At 41.8% G+C, this 26,793-nt stretch overlaps 1 protein-coding gene across 1 annotated transcript in view; it reads right to left on the bottom strand.

Moving 5' to 3' along the window:
• LOC124723073 overlaps positions 1-26,793 on the bottom strand; it is a 324,337-nt gene that overhangs the window by 13,679 nt on the left and 283,865 nt on the right. The gene's annotated exons all lie outside the window — the stretch shown is intronic.

The following is a 26,793-nucleotide window of genomic DNA, read 5'->3' as shown; positions in this document are numbered from 1 at the left end:
GGGCATGGCCAATATCCTTCCCTAATCTGAGCTTGTGTCTCATCTCCAATGACCTCATTGTTGATGGGATGTTAAACAATACTCTCTTTCTCCTCCCCATTTTCTGTCACAAGTTTAAATTGAGAAATAGCATGTTTCACAAGTGATCAAAGTACCTCGGTGGTTACATTCAGAATGTGTTAAACTACATTCATAATTGGAGCTCTGACTGCAACATCCTTCAGATAACCCCACAGCCAGAACTCGCAAAGATTAAGATTAGGTGATCTAGACAGCCATGCTCTAGAGAAATGACAGCCGATAATTCTAACATTTCTTAAATGCCTTTGAAGCAGTCACTTCATTGGGTGAGCAACGTGCGGAGGAGCACCATCTTGCATAAAAATTACCCTACCAATACATCCATACTGTTAAAGGGTTGGAATGGTGTTGGTGCGTAAAAAACTCTTACAGCATTTACCGGTGATGGTACAGGTATCAGGACCCGCAGTAGTCATCTCCTCAAAAAAATATGGCCTACGATAAATGGTACAGACAACCAGCACCACACAGTCACCTTTGTTAAATGAAGTGGTAATGGTTAGTGTGCATGAGAATTTTCCATTGCCCTTATTCTGCAACTTTGCATATTGACATGTGCTTGGAGATAGAAATGGGCTTCATCTGTCAACAGAATGTTCCATGACCATTCACTGTCCACTTCCATGTGAGTTAGAAATTCCAGATCACACTTTTGTCTTGCTGACAGGACAGCAGGAAGCAACTCTGGACATGGGTGAATTTGTACGGATAGCATTGCAGGATGTTTTGTAGTATTTTACGCACTGAACTCACAGGCATGTTCAACATTCAGGCAGTTTCACATGCACTGCATGTTCAGTCATCACCGCTCGACCCCTCCTGCAATGCTGTGACCACATCTTCAACAGACGTTGGATCAACTGCTCTCCTCCCTCTACCTAGTGCACTTCAAAAGATCCTGTCATTTCGAATTTTGTAATCATTTTCTCCAGACTCTTAGCAGATATCGGAGCAATACCTATTTTTCATACCCTTGAGCGTCTGGAACTTCTGCTGGGCCACTGGTGAACAGTCACTTTTCTTGTACAAGAGCTATAGCAGCTGCGTGCGATTCTCCATTGCTCTAATGCTTCTGCACTCGCTGTAATTAGACTAATCTTGTCTTCGCAATCCCTATGTCATACATACATATGGGGCTGCAGAATATTCCTAGATTCCTCATTTAATACTGCTGCTTGAAATTTCATAAGTATTCTTCACAGAATATTTGACATCTATCTTTATACGTCACAAGTGCAGGTTTTTCAGTTTTTCAGTGATGCTCTCCTGCGGGTCAAACAGACCTATGATCTTCATTGCTTACAAAATATTAGTGTTATCGTTCCTAGAAAAAAAAGCACTCCATCTTCAGGCCACAAGTGGCCCATCGGGACCATCCGACCGCCGTGTCATCCTCAGCTGAGGATGCGGATAGGAGGGGCATGTCGGCAGCACACCGCTCTCGCGGTCGTTATGATGGTTTTCTTTGACCGGAGCCGCTACTATTTTGTTGACTAGCTACTCAATTGGCATCACGAGGCTGAGTGCACCCCGAAAAATGGCAACAGCGCATGGCGGCCTGGATGGTCACCCATCCAAGGGCCGGCCACGCCCGACAGCGCTTGACTCTGGTGATCTGATGGGAACCGGTGTATCCACTGCGGCAACGCCGTTGCCCGTCGTTCCTAAAATATTGCTGAATTGTATTGGACCTATACCAGTAGGATCAATACGATATATTGAACGATACTCTGTATTTCGCAAGTGATTTGACGTTCCTGGTTTCTATAGTTGAACTAAAACAAGCTTCTTCCCCGAGCCATAATTCTCATGTGCACCAGTTCTGAGTCCCACAAACAGCCATTGAGCAGCCACAACTAACGGTCCAGATATACTCCACTGGCTCTAAAAGAGCCAATAAACGATGTATGGCTGTCCAAATATGGCATTCCCAAGCGCTAGAGACTTTTTCTGTGGTATAGGTTCACCTGATTTATTATGCTTACAAATTACATCTTCATCTTATAACAATTCTATAATGATTTCACCATTAAATGTAGCCAACAGAGAGTTGCTATCAAACGTTACGAGAAATTCTAGATTTCCAAATTTCTTCAAACATAAACCTGCAAACACGCAAATCCGTGATTCAAATGACATTGTCGTCATTGTTGGTGCTTCATAGATAGTATATGGACGTGCCGAAAAGTAATAGCTTGTAATTTTTTATGTGAAAAGTCTTGAAGATTTTTGTAATCGAGTTTAGAATTCGAAGAGTTTTTACATACATGGAGCACCCTCACCTTCAGCATGACAATGCCAGACCACACATGAGCGCTGCGACATCTGCAACAATCCGGCGCCTTGGGTTCACTGTCATTGATTATCCTCCATAGAGTCTCGATTTGACCCCATCTAGGTTTTATCTGTTTCCTAAAATTCATTTTGACAGTGATGAAGGGATGCAAGTAGAGGTGAGGTTGTGGCTCCAACAACAAACGTTCTACAGTGAGGCATCAACAGATTGGTTTCTCGTTGAGAGAAATGTGTTCGTTGTCAGGATGACTATGTTGAGAAATAAACATGTAGGCAAGAAGAATAAAGATGTAGAATGTTAATAACGCTTCTTTTATTTAAAAAGATTTGAGAGTTTTCACATTACAAATTCGGAGGGATTACTTTTCAGCATGCCCCGTAATTACCATTTGCACATTACTTACTCTGTATATTTTATAATTATTTTCTTTGAAGTCGTTACATAGGAACGAAATTTCACTTATATAGTTTTCATATTCAGCGTTTTTAATACACTAGTTTCCAAAAATTAAGCATAAACACGAGAAGAGGACATACTGCCTTATCAGGATATCTGAAGGATTACTGAACAAGCTACACCTTAATCACAAAACCTTTAGCGTAAAACAGTGCCCAAAACACAATGTTAGAAAAGTTCTCGTAACTAAAGTACACATCTGTAAAAAAAAATAACGCAAAAGAAGCTGTTAATAGGGGATATGGTTACCCCTAAAAGCCACACATGCTGCACAGTGACGTGGCATGCTCTCTATGACAAGGCTCAAGAGCTGTCTTGGCAGTCGATCCCATTCCTCATCAAGAGCAGTTTGGATGCCAAGAAGTGTCCTTGGTGGAGACTGACAAGACGCATTTCGCCTCCCTAATTCATCCGCAGCATGTTCTACAGGACTTTTTGAGAATTTTATATGTGGGAATAAAACTGTTGACTTTGGTACAAATAGCAAACTATTGTCACTGAGAGCTGTACCTAAAGCCATAAGTTGGATCAGCAAAAGCGCCCATGTGTATTGTGTAATGTTGCAGAACACATTTTTTATGTATTTTGATAATGTGACACATGGTTAAAGCTCAGATTAAGCTCAACGACTAACCTGTAAGTTATATTGGTAGTGCCCATAAATGAGCCATGTGAATTTTGATAAGTAATGCAGATAATTTAGATGTGCAAATATTTAATTTGAAAGTCCACTGTACCTTGCAAAGTATAGTATAATAATCAAACTTTGGTCATCGTCAGTGTACTTTAACCTGGAGTTTTATTAGTAGTGACAGTACTCGAGTCATTTGCTTGTTTTTTAATCTTATGGAACAATTAAGTTATGACAGTAGTGCTTGGTGAGGTGAAGCATTACTGTAAAATCTCTAAACCTGAACCACCAATAACGTAGCCTCAAATCAAAATGCCAATATCTTTACGAATTTTGATAAATATTACAGACACTTTAAGGCCTTGGCATTGTTATTCTGATCAGTAAGTGTTGCAGCCTTCCTCAAAGGTTCGCATTGTTATTCTGATCAGTAAGTGCTGCAGCCTTCCTCAAAGGTTCGTTTTTCTTCATACTTCCATTTAGCCGTAAAATAATCCTGTTGTGCATGCTGCATATGTTTTATACAGTTGTAGAACAATTAAGATGTCGAATGCACATCGTGGTACTTAATTTGGGAGTTTATAGCCGTGCTTCAGGCATCAAGTGTAAGTTATTTGTTAATTGCATTTTCGAGTAGCTGACAGTAATTCAGATCGCATATTTGTTTGTGTGTTTTCCTGCTTATCATAGTATTTGAGCCAACATGTGTTTGATGCAATTATTGGCTTTGTCAGATTATTTTTTGTAAATAACCTCATTTAGAACTAAAAATTAAATGTCAACTGCCTGTTCAACATTTGTAACAGATTAGACAAGGAAATAACACGCATAGTATAGAGTCTCAGAGTCTACAAGCTGTCAAATTTGATGAATATGCCTGCACACATACATTTTTTGAGTTGTTGATATATTTTTGCTGACAATCTAGACACAGAAATAATCATGTGGCACTTGACATGTATTTTGTAGAAGAAGTTAGATGACGAAATATTTAATTTGAGAGTCCTTTGTGGCTTACACTGAGTGTGGTTCAGAGATCAAATTATGGACCTTTACAAGAGCTGCCATCTGTTGGCGATGACAAGCAACAAGAGCGCAAAAAAAAAACTTAATTCTTAATTTTGTTTCACATTTTTAAAATTTTGCAGAATAATAGCTGAAGTAAAACTCATCGTTAGCAACTGTGTATTTATAATTCATTAATTACGTTGTATAGGTAAACTTTGTCTTTTTACTATTTCTGATGAGTAAGGAAGAGTGGGAGAATTTGGCACAGTGAGTAAAATGTCACATGCCAATATGTCTTAAACTGTGAGAGCTAGTCCTACCTTGTAGGTTCTGCCATCTGGTGCTATGTTATGCAAATAAGCATACAGAATGCATGAACCATTATTTTGCATTTGTCAGTGCAAGAAGCAAGAGTGTGTTTTGTCTTCATTTCTTCAAATATTTGATCTCTAGCTTCTAATAGGTAAGCCATTTACTATTGTGTTAAATACTATTTTTGTTGTTATGCCTATCTCCTTGCATTAACACTCACGGTTATACAAGTACACCACGAAGATGACGTGCTACAGACGCAAAATTTAACCGACAGGAAGAAGATGCTGTGATACGCAAATGATTAGCTTTTCAGAGTATTCACACAAGGTTGGCGCCGGTGGCGACACCTACAAAGTGCTGACATGAGGAAAGTTTCCAACCGATTTCTCATACGCTAACAGCAGTTGACCGGCCTTGCCTGGTGAAACGTTGTTGTGATGCCTCGTGTAAGGAGGAGAAATGCGTACCATCACGTTTCCGACTTTTGTAAAGGTCAGATTGTAGCCTATCGCGTTGGTCGACATCCAGTGACTGTAAGCAGAATATGGAATCGGTGGGTTCAGGAGGGTAATACGGAATGCCGTGCTGGGTCCCAATACCCTCGTATAACTAGCAGTCGAGATGACAGGCATCTTATCGGCATGGCTGTAACGGATCGTGCAGCCACATCTCGATCCCTGAGTCAACCGATGGGGATGTTTGCAAGACAACAACCATCTGCACGAACAGTTCGATGACGTTTGCAGCAGCATGGACTATCAGCTCGGAGACCGTGGCTGCGGTTACCCTTGACGCTGCATCACAGACAGGAGCGCCTCAACGACGAACCTGGGTGCACGAATGGCAAAACGTCACTTTTTCGGATGAATCCAGGTTCTGTTTACAGCATCATGATGATCGCATCCATGTTTGGCGACATCGCGGTGAACGCACATTGGAAGCATGTATTCGTCATCGTCATACTGGCGTATCATCCGGCGTGATGGTATAGGGTGCCACTGGTTACACGTCTCGGTCACCTCTTGTTCGCATTGACGGCACTTTGAACAGTGGACGTTACATTTCAGATGTGTTACGACCTGTGGCTTTACCCTTCATTCGATCTCGGCGAAACCCTACATTTCAGCAGGATAATGCACGACCGCATGTTGCAGGTCTTGTACGGGCCTTTCTGGATACAGAAAATGTTCGACTGCTGCGCAGGCCAGCACATTCTTCAGATCTCTCACCAATTGAAAACATCTGGTGAATGGTGGCCGAGCAACTGGCTCGTCACAATACGCCAGTCACTACTGTTGATGAACTGTGGTATTGTGTTGAAGCTGCGTGGGCAGCTGTACCTGTACACGCCATCCAAGCTCCGTTTGACTCAATGCCCAGGCGTATCAAGGCCGTATTTACGGCCAGAGGTGGTTGTTCTGGGTACTGATTTCTGAGTATCTATGCACCCAAATTGCCTGAAAATGTAATCACATGTCAGTTCTAGTATAATATATTTGTCCAATTAAATACCCGTTTATCATTTGCATTTCTTCTTGGTGTAGCAGTTTTAATGGCCAGTAGTGTATTATTTCTCTCAAGCAAAAGGGGAGTGTAGAACTATAGTTTTATACGGGCCATGCTTGTTGGGGTAATTTGATGTACAGAGGCTGCGTGCGTCATGTTACCTCACTTCAGTTTCACATTAATGAAAGTAGGTAGCTAAATGAGATACGTTACTGTATATTTAATGAAAGTCAAAATAACACAGTGCATCAGTTTTATAAGAATGGTTTCCTTTGTTCAGATACCAAGGGCATACATCAGTAAAACAAAGAGAGCTTCTTGGACAGCAGGTGAATTAAGAAATGCCATCAGAGCTGTTCATTATGGGACTTCTATTAGGTAGAGCACCATCCAGCACAACATATCAGACGCAAAGATCTGTGCATAGTATGTGCTGAATTCGGTAAATATGGCGAGGAATCATGCTGGTGTATTTCTTGCGCTTCTTCGCATCATTCTGAATGCAGCGGGTGGAACAGTGCTGAAAACTATAACTGTGACTCCTGTTTGAAGAAACATAAGTTGTTTTACAGATACACATGAGACCAGTTACTGAATATGCATATACTCGAATTGTCTTCCTCATTTTTCTCGCTGTTTTACAAGAAAACGGTTGTTATTGCTTCGTATCTATTCTGTAGTTAATTAAAGCTATATTTTCGCTGTTTTTCTTTTTGGGAACTATGTTGTTCAGTGTTTTGTTTAATGATTATAATATCCAATTGATATATTTTGTATTATAAGATGTGTGGAATTAAATACCTTCTGCCATATCTTCTACCAATTCATCCCACTCACTGTGTCATTTTACGTGGTAGTCAGATAAAATGATGCAATGCAATGATGTCACAGTAATCAGTTTTTTCTGAAACGTGTGACTGTTAATTTACAGTTTTTATTTTATGCTACATTAAACACATGTGGCTAGCGCTATACGAAAATTGGGTGCTTTAGACATTATAGAATAAAGATTATAATCAAAATGTCTTAGGTGAGGCAAATTCCCCCACTTTGCCCTATGTTTTATGCTCGCCCTCCTGTTTCATAGCGAATAGTATATAGTTTCCAATGATATTAAAAGATGTGAAATGAAGTTTACCGATGAGACTGGTGAGATAGTACAGTACTTGACATGTTTTCAGTGAATTATGAAAGTGGAGAAAGAGAGAGACGAAATACTTGTGTCTCCATGCTTTCATATTTTTTGATATTGTGATTTGCACCAGTAGTACTATCATCTTTACATTTCTTAACATGATACAGAATTCAGATCGTTCATACACTTTAAAACATGACAGCAATTTACACCCTATGGGTGAAACTCGTGTATTTTGATAAGTAACACAAGTCATTTAGATACTTTTGAACATGGTGAAAAATTCAGGCCTGTGTGTGTCTGTGTGTGTGTGTGTGTGTGTGTGTGTGTGTGTGTGTGTGTGTGTGTGTGTGTGTGTGTGTGTGTGTGAATACTTTTGAATGTAGCGCAAAAAATTCAGATCATTCGGATACTTTTGGACATGACTCTAATTTACACAATTTAGGCGAAACTTATCAATTTTTATAAATGATGCAAGTGGTTCAGATACTTTAGAACATGCCACAATCTTGGATTGTAGCGACGATTGGTTTCCAAAGCATAACATGAATTTCCCAGTAGCACAACTGCGTTAGCTCCACGCCCTTGAATTTTTGAATTTCACACCACGACCATCTTGTATTTTTAAATTTCCTGTTCTGGTTTTTTTAATTGCTCGACAACAACATCTTCGACTCAGTAACTGTAGCTTTGGTTTGCGGCAACCACTTGAACTATGTGCCAGAAACCCAATAGCCACACTACTCAAACATGTTTTGTTTGTAATGAGAAACAAACCGACGCTCTCTGTCGATGCCAGACATCACGTGAAACACGTGATAAACTGTATTCCGTTGGACTGACTCAATCTACGCAATGCAAAAACGAAATTGCAAATTTGTTCTAGTACGAACCTCATAGAAATATCGTATCCTAGCATCATATGCCGCAGCCATCGGTCAAGAAGTATTTACGGACTACTGAAAATAACTAGTTCGTCGAAACTGCATCAGCCATTACGGAAATTACATTAGCTTTTGACAGAAACAAATTTTATAGTATTTACCGAAATACCACAGAAAATGCGCCTTATAACTCTTGGAGTCCTGGTGTAAGTAGGCTGTTTATGTTTTCTTATTGGCAACGTTACGTAGCGGTCTGTGTGAGAATCACTGGCTGTGCTGTGTGCAGTCTGTGGCTGGTTTGCATTGTTGTCAGCCATTGTAGTGTTGGGCAGCGGCAACTGGATGTGAACAGCGCGTAGCGTTGCGCAGTTGGAGGTGAGCCGCCAGCAGTGGTGGATGTGGAGAGAGAAATGACGGAGTTTTGATATTTGTAAGAATGGATGTTATGAACTCCTATATATATTATGACTTTTGATGATATTAAGGTAAATACATTGTTTGTTCTCTATTAATATCTTTCATTTGCTAACTATCCCTATCAGTAGTTAGTGCCTTCCGTAGTTTGAATCTTTTATTTAGCTGGCAGTAGTGGTGCCCGCTGTATTGCAGTAGTTCGAGTAACGAAGATTTTTGTGAGGTAAGTGATTTGTGAAACGTATAGGTTAATGTTAGTCAGGGCCATTCTTTTGTAGGGATTTTTGAAAGTCAGATTGCGTTGCACTAAAGATATTGTATGTCAGTTTAAGCACAGTCATGTATAATTGTTCGAAAAGGGGACGTTTCATATGGCGACCCTTAGCCGAGGATACCTCACTGGAATCTTCTGATTTTTTTCTTGTAGTTTGTGTAATTAGTGTAGCTATTGTTTATTGCTAGTGCGTAATTGTAGAGAGAATCTCTTTTGTAGTTGCAGTCTTTCATTGTTGTACAGTAAAACAGTTGTGGCATGCATGTAGATTTGCACCAAGTATTTCGCAGCTGCGCTTGCAATTAACGAGATATTATTTTCAGTGCTATGTTAATGTGTTCTCTTATTGTTGCTCTTCAAATTGTGCTTTTCTGTGTTATGTGAAATATTGTGACAATAATGGCGTGTGAAAAACGTAACACTAGGCTCCAAAGTAAACTGAGAAATAATAATGACGACGAGTGTAGCTTACCAGCATCGCTGTGTAATGAATTAACAGACATTCAAAGTAGTAATTTGGTAACTGTGCATAGGGAAATGGAGCGGGCGTCAAATAATGGTGTAGACAGTGAAACAGGTAGTGAACAGATAAGCATTATCGATCGATCGGTCGGCAACAACTCGCCTCAGGAATCGGGAATGACAGAGCACAATATTGCAAATACTGTACTCAGGTTTTGGGTTCTCACCGCTTTCTCAAATGAGTCAAGACACATTTTCTGCTTGTCAAAATGTGAATGTTGCCGGTGCAACTTCACTGCCGAAAAGCACTGAGGAACATGTGTCAGACACCAGTGCATTGTTATTACAGTTAATGCAACAAATGGGACAAAGGCTACAAAAATTAGACACAATGGAACAAAATCTTCAAAAGTTAGACACAATGGAACAACACCAGAGACAAACACAGCAACAGTTAGACACAGTGGAACAAAATCTCAAAAAGTTAGACACAGTGGAACAAAATCTCAAAAAGTTAGACACAGTGGAACAAGATCTTAAAAAGTTAGACACAATGGAACAAAATCTTCAAAAGTTAGACACCACACTTGAACAAACACGTGAAGATTTAACTACTGAGTTACATAACATCGAATCAAAATGTCAAAAAGTATGTAATGACGTAAAAACAGAAATTTGTGAGCATTTCCAACCTATTTTTTCGCGTCATGAAAATGCATTACAGAATCACAAAGCAGCCATAAAACAACTGCAAACTATCGTTCATGAAAATCATGAGACCTTGCAAGCCAAATTTGACTCAGTTGCATCTACTGATTCGGTTACGCAACTTGCAAAAACTCAGGAAAACTTAAAGGACACAGTAGATACTCTGAAACTTGGTTCAGAAAAACACACTGAGGAAATAAGTACACTATCGGAGAAAGTAGCCGAACTTTCGGATCAGTTCACTAATTTATCTACAAAGGTAGATGATAATCTGAATGACACAAAACCGGTAGTCTTTAATGACACAGAAGAGTGCGAACAAATTAGGAAACAGAAACAAAATCTGAATCAAATTAATACGCAACACCAAAGAGAAATCCGGGAAGTACAAGATCAGCTGACACAGGTAATACAAGAATTACGTATTTCAGAGGACACTCGCGCTCCAACACGGGAAGAGGGACTTAGAAATACGGAAAAGCCGCAAAATAATAACACAGGGCATTTCGGAAGTTATGAAAGAAATTGGCAATGTGCACCGAATTTTGAGATGGAACGGCCGACACGACCTAACAATGACCGATATGCGACTCGCCGACATGATGATTTTGACTATAAGCTGTTCATTACTACACGTAAATTCAAAACATTTAAGAATTCTGGCAACGACATTCATCCACAAGCATGGCTCCATCAATTCTCTCATTGTTTTCCTCCCAACTGGTCGTTAGAACACAGATTAGAATTTATGTGTGGCTACTTAGAGAATGAACCAGCTGTAAGAATGCGATCGGTCATTCACGATTGCCACAGTGAAGGAGAATTTTACCATGCCTTCCTCTCAGCATATTGGTCTCAAGCCACACAAGGCCGAGTAAAACATGGCATCATAATGATGAAACATTTCGAACAATCTGAATTCTCCAGTCTTGTGAAATATTTTGAAGACATGTTGCACAAGAATCAGTACCTGTCAAACCCATACAGCCCCTCAGAACTCATCCGCATTTGCTTAATCAAATTACCTGAACATTTACGACATATTATTTTAGCAGGACGTTGCAAGAAGACATTGAGGCTTTTCAGGGACTGTTACAAGAACTGGAAATTGACACTGACAATCGGGGAACGCGAAAACAGGAAAACAATCACTACAGGTCACATCCGTCATAATTCCGTGACGACAGAAACAATAACTGGACACGACAAGTCTATTCTTACAACGCAAATCGTGACCAAAACAGACACCACCCGTATGTCAACCACTGGCAGAGTAATAATAGTTACAGAGAAAGATCGCATTTCCGTAGTAATGACTATCACAGAGACAATCAGAGAAACAGACAATATGGGAACCAAAACAATTATTATCAAGGGAGGCGGAATAACTTTATACGCAACGGTCCAGCGCGCAGTTACGATTCAGGGAGAAATTCTCCACCACGTGACCGACAAGAAAGAAACTATGGCATCTACCGACATGACAACAGACGATATGATCGTAACGACAGACCTGAATTGCATCAGAACTGGCGGGATTCAAACAGGGCTGGGCCCTCTGGGCAAGATGAATTTGTAGAAGTTAGACCTCCAAATCCCAATAACGGCGCGCGCCAACAAAGGAACAGACAATGACTCGCACCGCAGGCAGGCAGCCGCGTGCGCCGGCTGGCTCAGAGAAAAATAACATAGACGCTAACCTTGAGAAAAATTTTAGCACTCCTCACCGATGTATACCGCATGATAATTCCGTTCAAGTTGAAACTCTGAGTACTAGGAAGAGTAAAGGACTGCACCACGTTTCTCATGTAAAACCGTTTATTGAAAGATAATCTGCTTTTTAACTTTGTCTTTGCCATATAACTTTTCACTTTACATTGCTAGTATGCTTTGTCAGACTTAGAATCTGTTAACAGACAACAATGTTTGAAGTTAAATATCCAATCAAGAACCAAGAGAACTTATTTAAACAGAAATTACGAATGCATTGTTATAGTGAACAGACGTCACAGTGTTATTGTGTGGGTACATTCTTGCTTGTTAGTTGCACGATTATGTAACGACTATAAGGCTTACATACTTAGAACATTTACCAGTACTGCTAATGAGATTTTAATGCAACATTTTGGTTTACTTGAAAATACATTCTGGATTTAAAGTACTTTCTGTGAGATACCGGATGACACAGAGGTTAGTTTATGTGACAGCTACACGATTTTATCACGACACTACTAATGAGTGACAATTTACAATCTTGCTTTTGCGGTGTATCTGTTTTATATCTGCACAGTTTTTCTGTATTATTCTGGAAAGTAAAACATGTTTTAGTGGTAACTTTTGTGGTATAGCTACAATGAGACTGCCTTTTCCGTAGCACAACAATACGTCACAATACAGTACTTTCTTCATCACGGCAAAAAGCGTAATAACTAAGATATCTATACGCAAAGCATTTCACTTTTGTTTATCATGAGGTGGAAATGGAAATGAGCGTTTGGCGTCATTGGCCGGGAGGCCCCTCGCGGGGCAGGTCCGGCCGCCATATCGCAGGTCTTATTACATTCGGCGCCACATTGGGCGACCTGCACGCCGGATGGGGATGAAATGATGATGAACACAACACAACACCCAGTCCCTGAGCGGAGAAAATCTCCGACCCAGCCGGGAATCGAACCCGGGCCCAGAGGACGGCAATCCGTCACGCTGACCACTCAGCTACTGGGGCGGACATCATGAGGTAAGTACATTGACTTCAGCAGAACTTTGCTTACAGAGGACGATAACTACGACAGTTTCACAGAATTATCTTACAGCAAGACGCACATTTAGCGTTACAGGACACGTATTTGAGTGATTAATTTTGTACTTAAAACATTTATTTTTTAAAGATATTTGAAGTACAATGATACAAAGGTTTTCCGTGATACATTTCATTCTGTTGCTGTAATCTGTAACACCTGAGGGTATAATTACATTAATCCTCAGGGGGGTACACGCCTACTTTGTGTACCATGTGTTTGGCAAGCACAAGGAGCCCTAGCTAATATGGTATTTGCTTATACAACTGTACACATCGGTACCATATTTCTCTAACACACAAATTACACAGCTATCTGATCATTTAACTGAGAGATAAACATTTTTTTTACTACATCAGTGACAGATGTTTACGTAATTACACCGTTGGATAACTTCACACCTACGAAATTGTATTTTGTCTGTACTTTGTGAACTGTTCATATTTTTTCGGAACCATTGTGATACTATGAGAGCTTTGAATGATGTATTTGGTAAGGGAGCATGATTTTTAAAGGAAGTTTGAGGTAAATGACACTACTGACATGAGCAGAGAATTTTTTTTTTTAGGTTTTGACATTATTGCAGAAAGCTACGACGTTTTCGATATTTGACTGAGGTGTTATGATGTTATTTTTATGACGACGATGTGTATTATGCTGTTGAGGTATGTTTATGATCAATAAGCTGTTGCTATATAAGGAATGCGTTTACGTGTTTATATGTATATGTGTAATAAGGTAAGGAATAATGAGTAGTGGTTAGGGACTCTGACTTGTGAAAAAGGTTGTTGGAAACCAAGAATCGTACTTTAAGAGTTATGAAGTGTGTGTATATGCGTGAATGTATCACAATGCTGGCGAAAATTTTTTGGACGCTGTTATATTTATAGGATTTTGTTTCTACAGATTTGTAACCCAAATTCTTGACCTGTGAAATATTTTTATATGAGACTGTCACTGTGGCGGAAACCGCTGTCGTAAATATTTCAGCAAGAAAGGTAAGTGACCTTGGCGTAATGCATTTTGGGCGCCCAGCTGAGAGGTAGACGTCTGACAAAAGAAAGCCATTAGGCGCAAAAAAAAAAAAAAAAAAAAAAAAAAAAAAAAAAAAAAAAAAAAAAAAGGGGAGGCCATTATCCTCGCTATTGACATTCCTTTGTAGAAAGCATCGCAAATACGACACGCTCGAACTTGAAAACACATGATTACACTGTGGAGCTCTTAATTTATGATATTTACAAAAATGCCTAATGAAATGATGAGAAACATTTTACATCCATTGTCTTTCTAGTTGAGAGATTGCTCATTTTGTTTAATATCTAGTTTCTAGCTGCGCTGCAGCATTGGTTAAAATAAAATTTTATAGATGTACTAATATAAATATTTTCTGTCTACAGATCGAGTAAATAATATTTTTTTCAAAAAAATGAGGGAGCACAAAAAGACATTTACCTTCACAGGAACTGCATTCATAATTTTCTTTTCAAGTACTTGGTAACTTTTTTGGTTGAATAACTTCTTGTGGTGCACCACTTTAATTACTTAGACATTAAGATGTGATTATACATTTCCCTTATCTGCATTGTTATCTTTAGTGTACTATTTTTTCTGCTTGAGCTATGTCATGTTTAGGTATTTCATATTCTGCTGCTGTTTGCCAGGCATAGTGTTACTGAATTTGAATTTGTGTTACTCTGCTAAGCCAGTTTACTACTGATTTATTTTTCTTGTTTGCTGCGCATTGCCTCATATTAGTTGTAATGTTGAATTGCTTGGTAATTTAGATTTACTGTAGCTTGCTTTGCAAATTTGAATTTTTTGTCCTTGCTGTTTGTGTTACTTGTTTTGTGCTGCTGCATTGCCTCATCCCTTAGTTTAGCATCTGAGCTCAGTAGATTTAAGTTAGCTTAAGAGGGGGTAGACTATATAAGAGAATGAGTTGCGATGAATTGGAAGAAACGCATTGAGAAGATATAAGAAACAGATTTGGCAAAAATGAGTATTGTGCACTGAGAAATAAATATTTTGAAAGAAATATGAATAGAATACAGAAAGCAGGTATAGATAGGACTTTTTTGGAATAATGATGAATGAAGGGAGATCTCCAAGAAGTAAAGAAAGTTGTGTTTGCAAATTACTGCAGTAAAACAAACCCTGTCCTTTCCTTTTGTATTATTATGCTATGTGTTTGTGTACCCTTGTGTATTTCTTTTCTTCCTGTCTCTGTGTACTGTTTCATAGAAATTTTTTTCTGTTCTAGTACTAAGCTACATTCACTATGATGAGGAATACTGTTATCCTCAAATATAATTTGCATTTATAATATGTTATTTTCTTTATAAAGATGTTTAGACATTATTTATTTTGTTCTGTTTTAATGCCTAGGTGTGAAGTTGATGTTTCAAAAGTTATTCTGATCTTTTATGTATGTACTCATGTCATAATTCCTGTAACACTGACATATATGTTATTTCGATTCCTTTGTAAAGCCTGTACTACAAATGTTCTCTGTATTATTATGTTTTTAATAATGTATTTTGTACCTTTGTAATTGTATTCTTATGTTATAAAATTGTAATTGACACCAGTTCATCATATTGTTAACTTGTAAGTTCCATTTCACTGCACACGTTTCTGTTGGTCATAGTATATGGACAATATGTGAGAAGTAGGGACTGTTAGTGTTTGCACGTATGTTAATAATTCAGCAAGGGACTGGATAACAGCATTGCTGGTTCTAAGGACAATTCCAAACACTTTGTGAGTGCACAAGTGGTGGTTATGGACTTGCCATATTATCTGCAAGACTCTTCAATGGTGATTGTGTACCTGCAAAGTCACAACAGATGGCTGTTGGCCATCTCTACAAGGACTACAGTGGGTCTACACCTTTGGTGATCCACCAATACCATTATTTCTACAAGGACTATAGTGGGTCTACACCTTTGATGATTCATCAGTACCATTATTTCTACAAGGACTGTAGTGGATCTGCACCTTTGGTGGCCCACCTATACCATAATCTCTACCAAGACTATAGTGGGTTTGCTCTGTGATGACCTACCTACCAATATTCTTCAAAACTTCGAATGACTCTGCTGTGGGTTTACTCTGTTGTGGCCCATTACCTGTCAGCATATCAAGAGTCAGCACTGTCTTTCCATTGGAAGGACAACACTACTTCTTCAAGACTGCATGGAAATCCACTACTTATGCGTGCAATTTCTTTTACTAATGAGACTTTGTGAAAAAAACTGTAATTACTATTATGATGAATGATCAGGACTATCTTTATGGACTGTGAGAAAATTTTAGCTTTTGACCAACATTGTATCAATAAGTGTGTGCCTTTGATTTCTTTGTTATTGTAATTATGAAAAATTTTATCAAATCATTATTGGCCACTGCCCAAAACAATTTGTAAAATTTTTTGTGGGGAGCATGGGGGCTATGTAAGTAGGCTGTTTATGTTTTCTTATTGGCAACGTTACGTAGCGGTCTGTGTGAGAATCACTGGCTGTGCTGTGCTGTGCTGTGTGCAGTCTGTGGCTGGTTTGCATTGTTGTCTGCCATTGTAGTGTTGGGCAGTGGCAACTGGATGTGAACAGCGCGTAGCGTTGCGCAGTTGGAGGTGAGCCGCCAGCAGTGGTGGATGTGGAGAGAGAAATGGCGGAGTTTTGATATTTGTAAGAATGGATGTTATGAACTCCTATATATATTATGACTTTTGATGATATTAAGGTAAATACATTGTTTGTTCTCTATTAATATCTTTCATTTGCTAACTATCCCTATCAGTAGTTAGTGCCTTCCGTGGTTTGAATCTTTTATTTAGCTGGCAGTAGTGGTGCTCGCTGTATTGCAGTAGTTCGAGTAACGAAGATTTTTGTGAGGTAAGTGATTTGTGAAACGTATAGGTTAATGTTAGTCAGGGCCATTCTTTTGTAGAGATTTTTGAAAGTCAGATTGCGTTGCGCTAAAAATATTGTATGTCAGTTTAAGCACAGTCATGTATAATTGTTCAAAAGGGGACATTTCACTGGTTTCATATGGAAGGGAGACAATACATCGAGCTCTAAGACTTCACTGATATAATTGTTGCTCTTCAGAGTCCCCTTGATCCTCAGTCCATTAGACTGCGATAGCATGCTGAACCTAATGATGACCCAAACAAACCAGACATGGAGTTTTCCTGTTTTGCCACCTAGCAGTTCAGGCTGCCACGCTGCGATCACCATGGTAGCGCCAAACATGCATGAGTCACCGTTGAAGGACAGAAAGAAGCGGGGCTCCTCTGAAAACACTATACTTTGCCCATCACAACATCAGTGAAGGAGTTCACGTGCCCATTCCAATCTGAATGGTTTCCGCACAACGGTAGCCGACTCAATGGCATACTTTTCACCATTCCAGTGGGCAGCATATGGCACTCAACCTTCGATGCAGACGGGTGTATATCCAGAGAGTAGATTTCCAGTGTCGGTTTAACGCTGTTGAGTACCCTGTCGGCCCAATAAAGTTTCGAGACTGGATTTTTTTAAAAAATAGAGAAACGTCAAGATCGTGGTTGTAATACTTCGTAATACTTCAGGTGTTCTGTCAGAAAAGTCCTTCTTTGGGATGTTGTTCAACTCTGTGGTGTCGTCCAAATAGTGGGACCCAGATTACAGTTGATACTCCACGACGGCACAACACGCTAAAGACAATCGCTGCCAAACGCAGTCACGAATGAGAGACGTTGCTGAAGACACGTCGTCAGGAGGTTCCATACGCCGTCGCTGCTGTGTTTCTACTTATGCCGGCCGCGGTGGCCGAGCGGTTATAGGCGCTTCAGTCGGAAACCGCGCAGACTGCTACGGACGCAGGTTCGAATCCTGCCTCGGGTATGGATGTGTGTGATGTCCTTAGGTTAGTTACGTTTAAGTAGTTCTAAGTTCTCGCGAACTGATGACCTCAGATGATAAGTCCCATAGTGCTCAGAGCCATTTGAACCATTTTTGTTTGTCTACTTATCTCAGAGTGCAGTGCCGTTCGTCCACTCTGTATCGACGATTAAGAGAACAGCATCAACGTAGTTCAGATCCAGCACCGCTAGTATTGTTAGTCAGAACTGTGTACCAAAGTTATAAGTTAAATGTACATTGATATGTGACTGCCTTTCAGTAGTATTCAAGTCTAAACAATTATTCTCGTACTCGGTGACACTAATAAACATACACTGATGAGCCAAAACATTATGACCACCTGCTTAATAGGTTGTTTGTCCGTCTTTGGAACGAAATACATCACTGATTCTGCCTATCAGGGATCCCACAGTTTGTTGGTAGGTTTGTGGACGTACGTGGTAGATGTCTACGCACCGGTCATGTAATTTGCGTAAAAACCGGGCCGCTGATTTGAGTACGCTGCGATGGCACCCGATAGCGACGTAAATGGGCTCCATAGGACTTAAATCAGGCGAATTTGGTAGCCGAGACTTTGATGTGAATTCATTATAATGATCCTCAAACTACGTATCACAGTTCTGGCTCCGAAACACGGACAATTATCCTGCTGAAAGATGACAGCGCTGTCGGGGAGACATCAAGCGTGAAGGGATTTATGTGGTTCACAGTTGTCTTAGTGTGCTCCCATCAACCTGTGTCCATGGCGCGCTGCACGTTTCGAGCCGCCGTTCACCTCGATGACGTCATTAGTGGAGACGACCATCGACCTAGTGTAGCAAAACTGTGATTCACCCGAAGGGCCGACAGGTTTCCATAGATCGACGATCGAATCTCGACAGTCTCGTGCCCATTGCAATCGTATTGAACGATGTCGTTGGGCCAACATGTGAACATATAGGGATGTTCTGCTCCGGAGCTCCCTGTTGAACAATGTACAATGAACGTTGTGCTCCGTAACACTTCAGTGTGCACCAGCATTGTGCTCTTTCGGCAGAGATGCCACAATCACCACCTATCCTGCTTTACAGACCAGACAAGCCTCCGAAACCCACATTCTGTGAACAGTCCTGGACGTCCAAGCATTTAGCACCTCTTAATGGTAGTTTTACTGTCCTTCTACCTCTTTCCGTAGATACTCACTGTAGTGGCACGTGAACATTCGATTAACTTTGCGGTTTTCGAGATACTCGTTCACAGGCTCTGCGTAATAATAACCTGCTCTTTGTCAAAGTCGCTTATCCCAATGGATTTCCCCATCTGCAGCCCATTTCTTCGCTAGGGCGATCCGCCCACCCCCCGTTCCCCCGTATCTGCGCCGCTTATCTTCGCTAGGATGATCCCCCGCCCGTATCTGCGCCGCTTACATACCTTTGTTACAGCGTCATGTTCCCGCAACACCACCAGGGGCTATCGCGGTGGGTAGCGGTTGTAATGTTATGGCTTATCAGTGTATGCCGTTATTCAAGTGGACGTGGAATGCATCTAACAAGGGAATATTCCCAAGTGCAAATAACTATCATGATGTAACTTGGAGGAGAGGTGGGGGGGGGGGGGGGGGGAGGGGACCGGTGCAGAGGGGGCATATAATGCAATACATAATATTTTGTTTGTGCTCAATTTCACTTTTAAGGTGTAAAATACGCCCCAAAAGATAAATTGGGATTATTAGGTTTAGTGGGAATATCTTCAGAAGGATATATAAAAAGTGTTTCTCAGATTAAAGTTCACATGTAATCAATGTTCTGAAAACAGTACTCGACATTTGTATTAATTTGAAACTTTGTAAAATACGCTACCACCATTTATCAATTCTGAAAAAACGGGAACTATTGTTACATCATAAATTAAAGAAACTTTCAACCCACATACATTCATGTGTAATAAAGCTGTTTTCTGAAATACCATGTTTGGAAAATAAGCTGTACACAGTGTGCTGTTGGAGTATTTTCAACATACCTAATTAAAATATCTAAACTTTTTTTAGTTTACCTTTCACATATGTACATATGTGTATTTTGTTAATTGAAAATAATAAGTAACTCATTAATGTTATACAAAATCATTACAATAACTGTAATCTAGAAAAAATGCTTAAAACATAACTTTTTTTTATATCATGAGCATAAAATGGACGAAAATTCTTCATGTAATACACACGACGGAGATGACAATATAAAACAAAATTCAACACGATATCAAATTGTTAGGATATTTAGATGATCACTCGTGGTAATTTTGTTCTCCGTCATGTATATTATATGAAGAAGTTTAGTTCATTTTATGTGTGTGGTGTAAAAAAAAACAATATGTTTAGGCACTTCTTTACAGATTATCATTATTTTAATGATTTTTGTCATATTAAGGAGTTAATAATCACTTCCAACTAACGAAATACACATATATGAAACGGAAAACTAAAAAAAAACATGAATTTAAAACGTAAAATGACAATTTAAAGCATAAAAATACAAATAATATAAATAATTAGATTAATAATGAATGTTTAGATCTTTTAATTAGATCTGTTGTAAATACTTCAACAGCACATTGCGTATAGTTTATTTTCCAAACATGTTATTTCAGAAAGCAGCTTTATTACACCTGTATGTATGTGGCTTGAAAGCTTCTTTAATTTATATTGTAACAAAAGTTTTTATTTTTAAAAATTAATGAATGCTGGTGGAGTATTTTGCAAAATTTCAAATTATTACACCAAGTTGATAATACTATTTTCAACCCGCCCGGCTAGCTGCGCAGTCTAACGCGCTGCTTCCCGAGCAGCAAGGCGTGCCGGTGCCAGGCAAGAATCCGCCTGGCGGATTAGTGTCGTGTCGAGGTCCGGTGTGCCGGTCAGCCTGTGGATGGTTTTTAAGGCGGTTTTCCATCTGCCTCGGCGAATGCGGGCTGGTTCCCCTTATTCCGCCTCAGTTACACTATATCGGCGATTGCTGCGCAAACACTGTCTCCACATACGCGTACACCATAATTACTCTACCACCCAAACATTTGGGGTTACACTCTCGTTTGGTATGAGACGTTCTTGAGGAGGGGGGGGGGGGGGGGGGGTCGGGGGCCGAAGCGCACAATAACCCTGGGTTCGGTGTGGGTGGCGGTAGGGTGGGTGGACTGCTGTGGCCTGTTGTGGGGTTGTGGGCCACTGAGGGCTACGGCGGGAAGAAGGCTCTCTGTCGTTTCTAGGTTCCCGGTTTAAATACACAATATAGTACAGTTTTCAAAAACGTTAATTACATACATGCTTTCAAATGGAAAACATTTCTTATGTGTCATCGTTTTAAAGATATTCCCTCTAAATCTCATATGTCACACTACCTTTTAGGCGTGTGTTTCAATCCTTGAAAGTGAAATTGGGTACAAACAATAAAAACAAAAAAGAAAAAGATATGCATCACATTATTTTGCCCCCTCTTCACACACACCAAGTTTCAGCAAAATTATTTATTTACACTTGGGAATTTTCCCTTGTAAGTTAGGTATTGTATATTAAGGAGTTACAGTAACATGAACTAATATTTTATGTATGTTGTAGTATCCACTTGGCCTCCTCCTGAATTACATCTACGCTTGCTATAACACACAGAAAATCCATACCTCACACTGGCTAGAATGTCATTATGTCGTCAGAGCACTGACGCTCCATGTGAATTTCTGCATTTTGTCGGAACAGAACCGTCCGCATTTTTCGTTCCGATCATGTTGTGGGACGCGTCCACGCGTCTTTGTTTTTGTTCTGGAGTCAAGGTGGGCGGGTTTTCCATTCACTTTTCATAGCTTCGAAATATTTTAGAGAAGCTCTTGAATACTTTATTTAGAGGTGTTGCTCCATTGCGATTTGTGACAGAAAAAATGATACACTAGGTTGCATGACCAGTTATTAACAGCGCCTGTGACAACTGAGACGTCGAATGCACATTTGCTGTTTACAGTTTGCCACGTACACTATGTCCGCCTACATGCATCGGCAACCCATCAAACACTACTGTATCACAAGGTTGCATATGCACAAGACGTTGCCCACCCGGACTGCGTCGATCACAAAGACGACAGACAGCAGGACAAGCACCATCAGAGATTCTCCGTGCTAGGGACCTATTTCCTCCGCCGTGTCACGTGTGTGGAACTAAATCGGCACCAATTCCTCCACGCCCTGGCTATATAGGGCGGTGCAAGCCAACACGTCCGCAGTTCGCTTCACCGTAGCTCTGGGCCAGTTCATGCGACTGCTCTTAGCTGCCCATCAGTCAGATCCGGTTGGAAGCGACCACAGAGGGACCTACGACTTTCCAGTAATTTTCCGAGACATACGTGTTGGCCAACTACGTCGAACGCTGAACAACCTACGTTGTTAGGGATTATCAGTGGCATAGTCTTCACGTCCTGCTACGTTTATTCAATGTGTGTGTTCCAAGCGTATGCCTGTTAGTTTCTGAGATGTTTTCTTTTTTTATTAAATCTCTCTGCTGTGGTCATAATAAACCTTTGTTTTTGTTTACCTATGTCTTACTATTACCTATCAAACATCTCCCCATGCGATATGTAGCAAGGGTGACGAGGTATTTGGACTCAGGTGGTCACGTGTGTTGTTTCATTCTGTTCTTATTTTTCTTCTCTCTCCAAGGCCGAACAGCCAGTATCCAAAGCCCTGGACTTGACACAACATATGATGCTCTTTCTGCGGGACATGGGGATGGGGATGGTCGCCACGGTAGCGAGCTTTACAACAGCGTCCACCGTTAGCTCTCAACGCCCTTCTCGGCCGAATCACATGTCTAAAGGCTTTCGCGCCTCTCCGACCATTCCCCGTTTTGACAAGGAAGTCGAACCTTGGGCGAAATACATGAGGCGCCTTGAACAGCATTTTCTAGCGTATGGTATCTCAGGCGACTCCCATCATGGGGCATTTCTCCTCGCCTATGTTGAACCATACGTTTACTACCTTCTTCAGCAATTGAAACCTGAATTACAATCACGTTCCCTATCATATGAGGCAGTCAAATTTCATCTGCAAGAATATTTTGACTTGTAGGTCCACGTTGCTATGGCACGGCATAAATTTTTAAGCTGTCATAAGCAACCGGGTCAGCACTACTGTGAATAGGTCGCGATGCTCCAAGGTCTTTCTCGGGATTGCTATTTTCGGAGTTCCAATAAACATGTAAACAGTCTTACGCTGTGTCACTCGTTTGGGACATCCCCTGGTACATGCATATGATGAGGGGCTTCGGATTGACTTACTGAAACTGAAAAACCCCATATTCTACGCTTGCCTTCAGATCGTTCGCGCATTCGAGCAGTGCCTCCGTGTGTCAGCTTCCATACAAGATCCTTCTTCTGTCTATACGGCTCGCCCTACCTGCCACCGGCTACCCCGACAGCCCCCGCTCCCTATGGACTCTCCACCTATTGGTAAACAGGCATTCCTTGCCTGACGCCCCCAACAGTCGCCCTCCTGCGTTAACTGTTTCATCACACATCCTCGGCACCAGTGCCAGTTTCGCCCTGCCAGATGTACCTCCTTCGACAAGACGGGTCACAAATCGGAGGTGTTCGTCAATTATCACCCTGTCGACTTCCAGGTAGATTCCTGTTTTACCACCTCGATCTTCGTGTAGAACACCTACCGGCGGCTAGGCTCTTCTCCACTGCAATCGTTCCCCTAGCGCCCCTGCAGTTACAGCAGTGACATAGTGGTGATCAAAGGACAGTTCACCGTCCTCCTCTAACATGGGAGCACGACCTGTAAACGGCGCCCCCTTGTCGTCGATACGAAAAGTATCATTGGCTGTTTGAACCTTCTACTACAGGCGTCGTGGGATATGAAGCACATATTAACCACCTCCCACTGGCTATGCCTCGCTTTTTCAAGGCTCGGAACGTCCCATTCACCCTGGAATAAGTTATGGGTGCAGCTGCTACGTTTGCAAGACGCCAGCAGCTTCACAGCCGTTTCCAGTAGTCAGTGGGCAGCACCCATCGTGCTGGTCGACAAACCAGATGGCTCCCTCAGCATATGTGCCGATTTCAAGAGCACGATTAACGCACAATCCATTGTGGATGCTCACCCTATCCCAAAGATGGACGAGATTCTTACTCGACTGACTGGGAGCGAGATCTTCTCGAAGACTGACCTCAAGGTCGCATATCTACAGCTTCCGATGGATCAGGCGTCGCTTGAATTGTAGGTAATCAACACACCTTTCGGTCTCTTCCGTTACAACCGCCTCCTCTTTGGGATTGCAAGCGCCCCAGCAAGATTTGGAGCACCTTACGTGGGAAGCGTTGGGCACAGCCAACTACCTAGATGACATTACCATTTCGGGACAGTCCACGCAAGACCTGTTTGATAACCTAACACTCTTTTCATCTGCCTCAAGTGGAATATCTGGACATATCCCTCAGCGCCTCAGGAATCCGGCCAACGCCGCAATATGTCCCGGTTATGCAGGATTTACTATAATCGACAAATGTCAAACAACTTCAGTCCATATTGGGCCACCTGAATTACTATCGTAAACTTATTCCCCATGCAGTAACTATCGCTACTCCGCTGCATTATCTCCTATGCAAGAACGTGGTGTGGAATTGAGACACTACTTGCAATCGAGCTTTCCACGCCCTTAAGAAAGCATTGTTTCAGCTTACCTGTCTGATGGATCACAATCTGTCACTTCATGTGGTCATCGCGGTGGACGCATCCGATTATGGTGTAGCGGGCGCCCTCTCTCATATAGTCAATGGGGTGGAACGTCTGTTGTCGTCATTTCATCCTAGTGATGGACCACAAACCATTGCTGCCACTGTTTCGTGCAGATGCCAACATCCTCACAAAGTCGGCGCACCGTTTTCAACGATGAGCTCTGTTTATCACCAGTTATTCCTATGAAATTCAGTACCGTTCTACGACTCACCATGCCAGCACCAGTCTACTTTTGAGGTTGCATTTAGATACTGAAGACGAAGAAGCTCTCCCCACACTCCCTATCGATGCTAAGCTCTTGGCCCATTGTTCTGCGGAAGACCTGGTTCTTCATAAACTTCTCCTTCTGGTCCAGTGGAGACACCATCCGTCCACTGGCAGATAGTCAACCCAAACGTTCAAGGTTATTGGCATCAGCAGCATGAATTCTCTGCCCTCAGTGGTGTCTTGTTGCTTCAGAGCAAAAATGGCCGGACTCGAGTAGTCATCCCATCCTCTCTTCAACGCCAGATGCTACACCTGCTTCACCATGGTCATTGGGGGGCCGTACTGACAAAACACCTGGCGTGGCAGCATGTATATTGGAAAGGGATAGACAGTAGCATTTCTGCCTTGGTGGCCACTTGCACACCTTGCTAAAGCAAACAAGCAGCCCCACTGAATCTCTATTTTCCATGGCCAGAGACATCGACACCATGGTCACGATTCCACTTGGATTTTACTTGCCCTATTCTCGGCTACTCATGGTTCACTGTGATCGACGCCAGATATCGTTTTCCCTACATCTCCCAGATATCTCCCACCTCATCTGACCCAGATCTTCGTAATTGAAGGTTTACCATAAACAATAGTCACAGACGATAGGCCTAAGTTTACGTCTGCCGAGATCACATCTTTCTGTGATCCAGTGGATTTGCTCTGTCCACACAGCGCCTTTTCACCTGGCGTCCAATGGTCTGGCGGAGTGGTTCGTTCGAACAATTAGGGATCAGCTGTCAAAGCTTCGCCATCACTACTCTCTGGACGGTGCACTCCGTACCATTTTGGCGTCCTATCGATCGACACCGCAGGAGGGGACCAGTCCAACTGAACGCCTCCATGGACCACAGCAGTGATCACTGCTTTCCATCCTCCAACCACGGCAGCTGAAGGAGTCACCAATATGGGGTCGTCCTCCTCGCTTTTCAATCCATGATGACGTCTGGGCCCTGACGTTCTCCCAACAAGGCTGCCGTTGGAATCCGACGGTAATGACACAGCTGTTGGGACGGGCAATGGCGAAATACAACTCTTGGATGTTTCACGGTGTCACAAACATCTGAACCAAATCCGCCCCAGGAAACCACCGTTGGCAACCAATGCAGACTCAGGGCCTTTCCTTGTTCCTGGTTCATCTGTGCCACAGAAGGACGCCATTGCCCAGGCTCCACCTCCAGCGGCCCCTTCATGTTCTCCTGTGGAGGCTGGTCTTCCAGTGTCTGCCCTGGGCCACCACCAATGGACGCTGACCAGAGTGGTCGGAATCCGCACCAACCAGGGGCCACTGCCGGCCCCATGGAAATAGACCCTGACAGCGAAATCAACTACCGTCTCTCTCATTCTCTAGCGGCAAAAGGGTGGCATGTACACGACGTTCGCCTACAGGATCGTTCGCCTAAATGCATGGGCAACTCCTCAGACACTGATGCATCATGTAGCTACATAAGCACAAGGTGTCGCATATCCAAACGGCGTCGATCACAATAAAGCCGACAGACGGCAGGACGAGCACCACCAGAGGTCCTCCGTGCAAGGGACATGTTTCCTTCGCCGTGTCGTGTGTGCAGAACTGGATCGACACCAATTCCTCCACGCCCCGGCTATACAGGGCGGTGCAAGCCAACACGTCAGCAGTTCACTTCACCGAAGCTCTGGGCCAGTTCATGCGACTGCTCTTAGCAGCCCATCAATCAGAGCCCTGTCGCAAGCCACCGCAACAGGACCTACGACTTTCCAGCGATATCCTGAGACGTACCTGTCGGCTAGCTACGCCGAACGCTCAACCTCCAGTTGTTAAGGATTATTAGGAGTCGGGTCTTCACGTCCCACTAAGTTTATTCACTGTGTGTTCCAAGCGTATGCCTGCTAGTGTCTGAGAAGTTGTATTAATTTTATTGAGAAGAGT

Source organism: Schistocerca piceifrons, chromosome X (genome assembly GCF_021461385.2).
Source record: "Schistocerca piceifrons isolate TAMUIC-IGC-003096 chromosome X, iqSchPice1.1, whole genome shotgun sequence".
Classification (NCBI taxonomy): domain Eukaryota; kingdom Metazoa; phylum Arthropoda; class Insecta; order Orthoptera; family Acrididae; genus Schistocerca; species Schistocerca piceifrons.
Note: the sequence above shows the minus strand (reverse complement) of the source record. Positions and strands in the feature narration are given on the sequence as shown.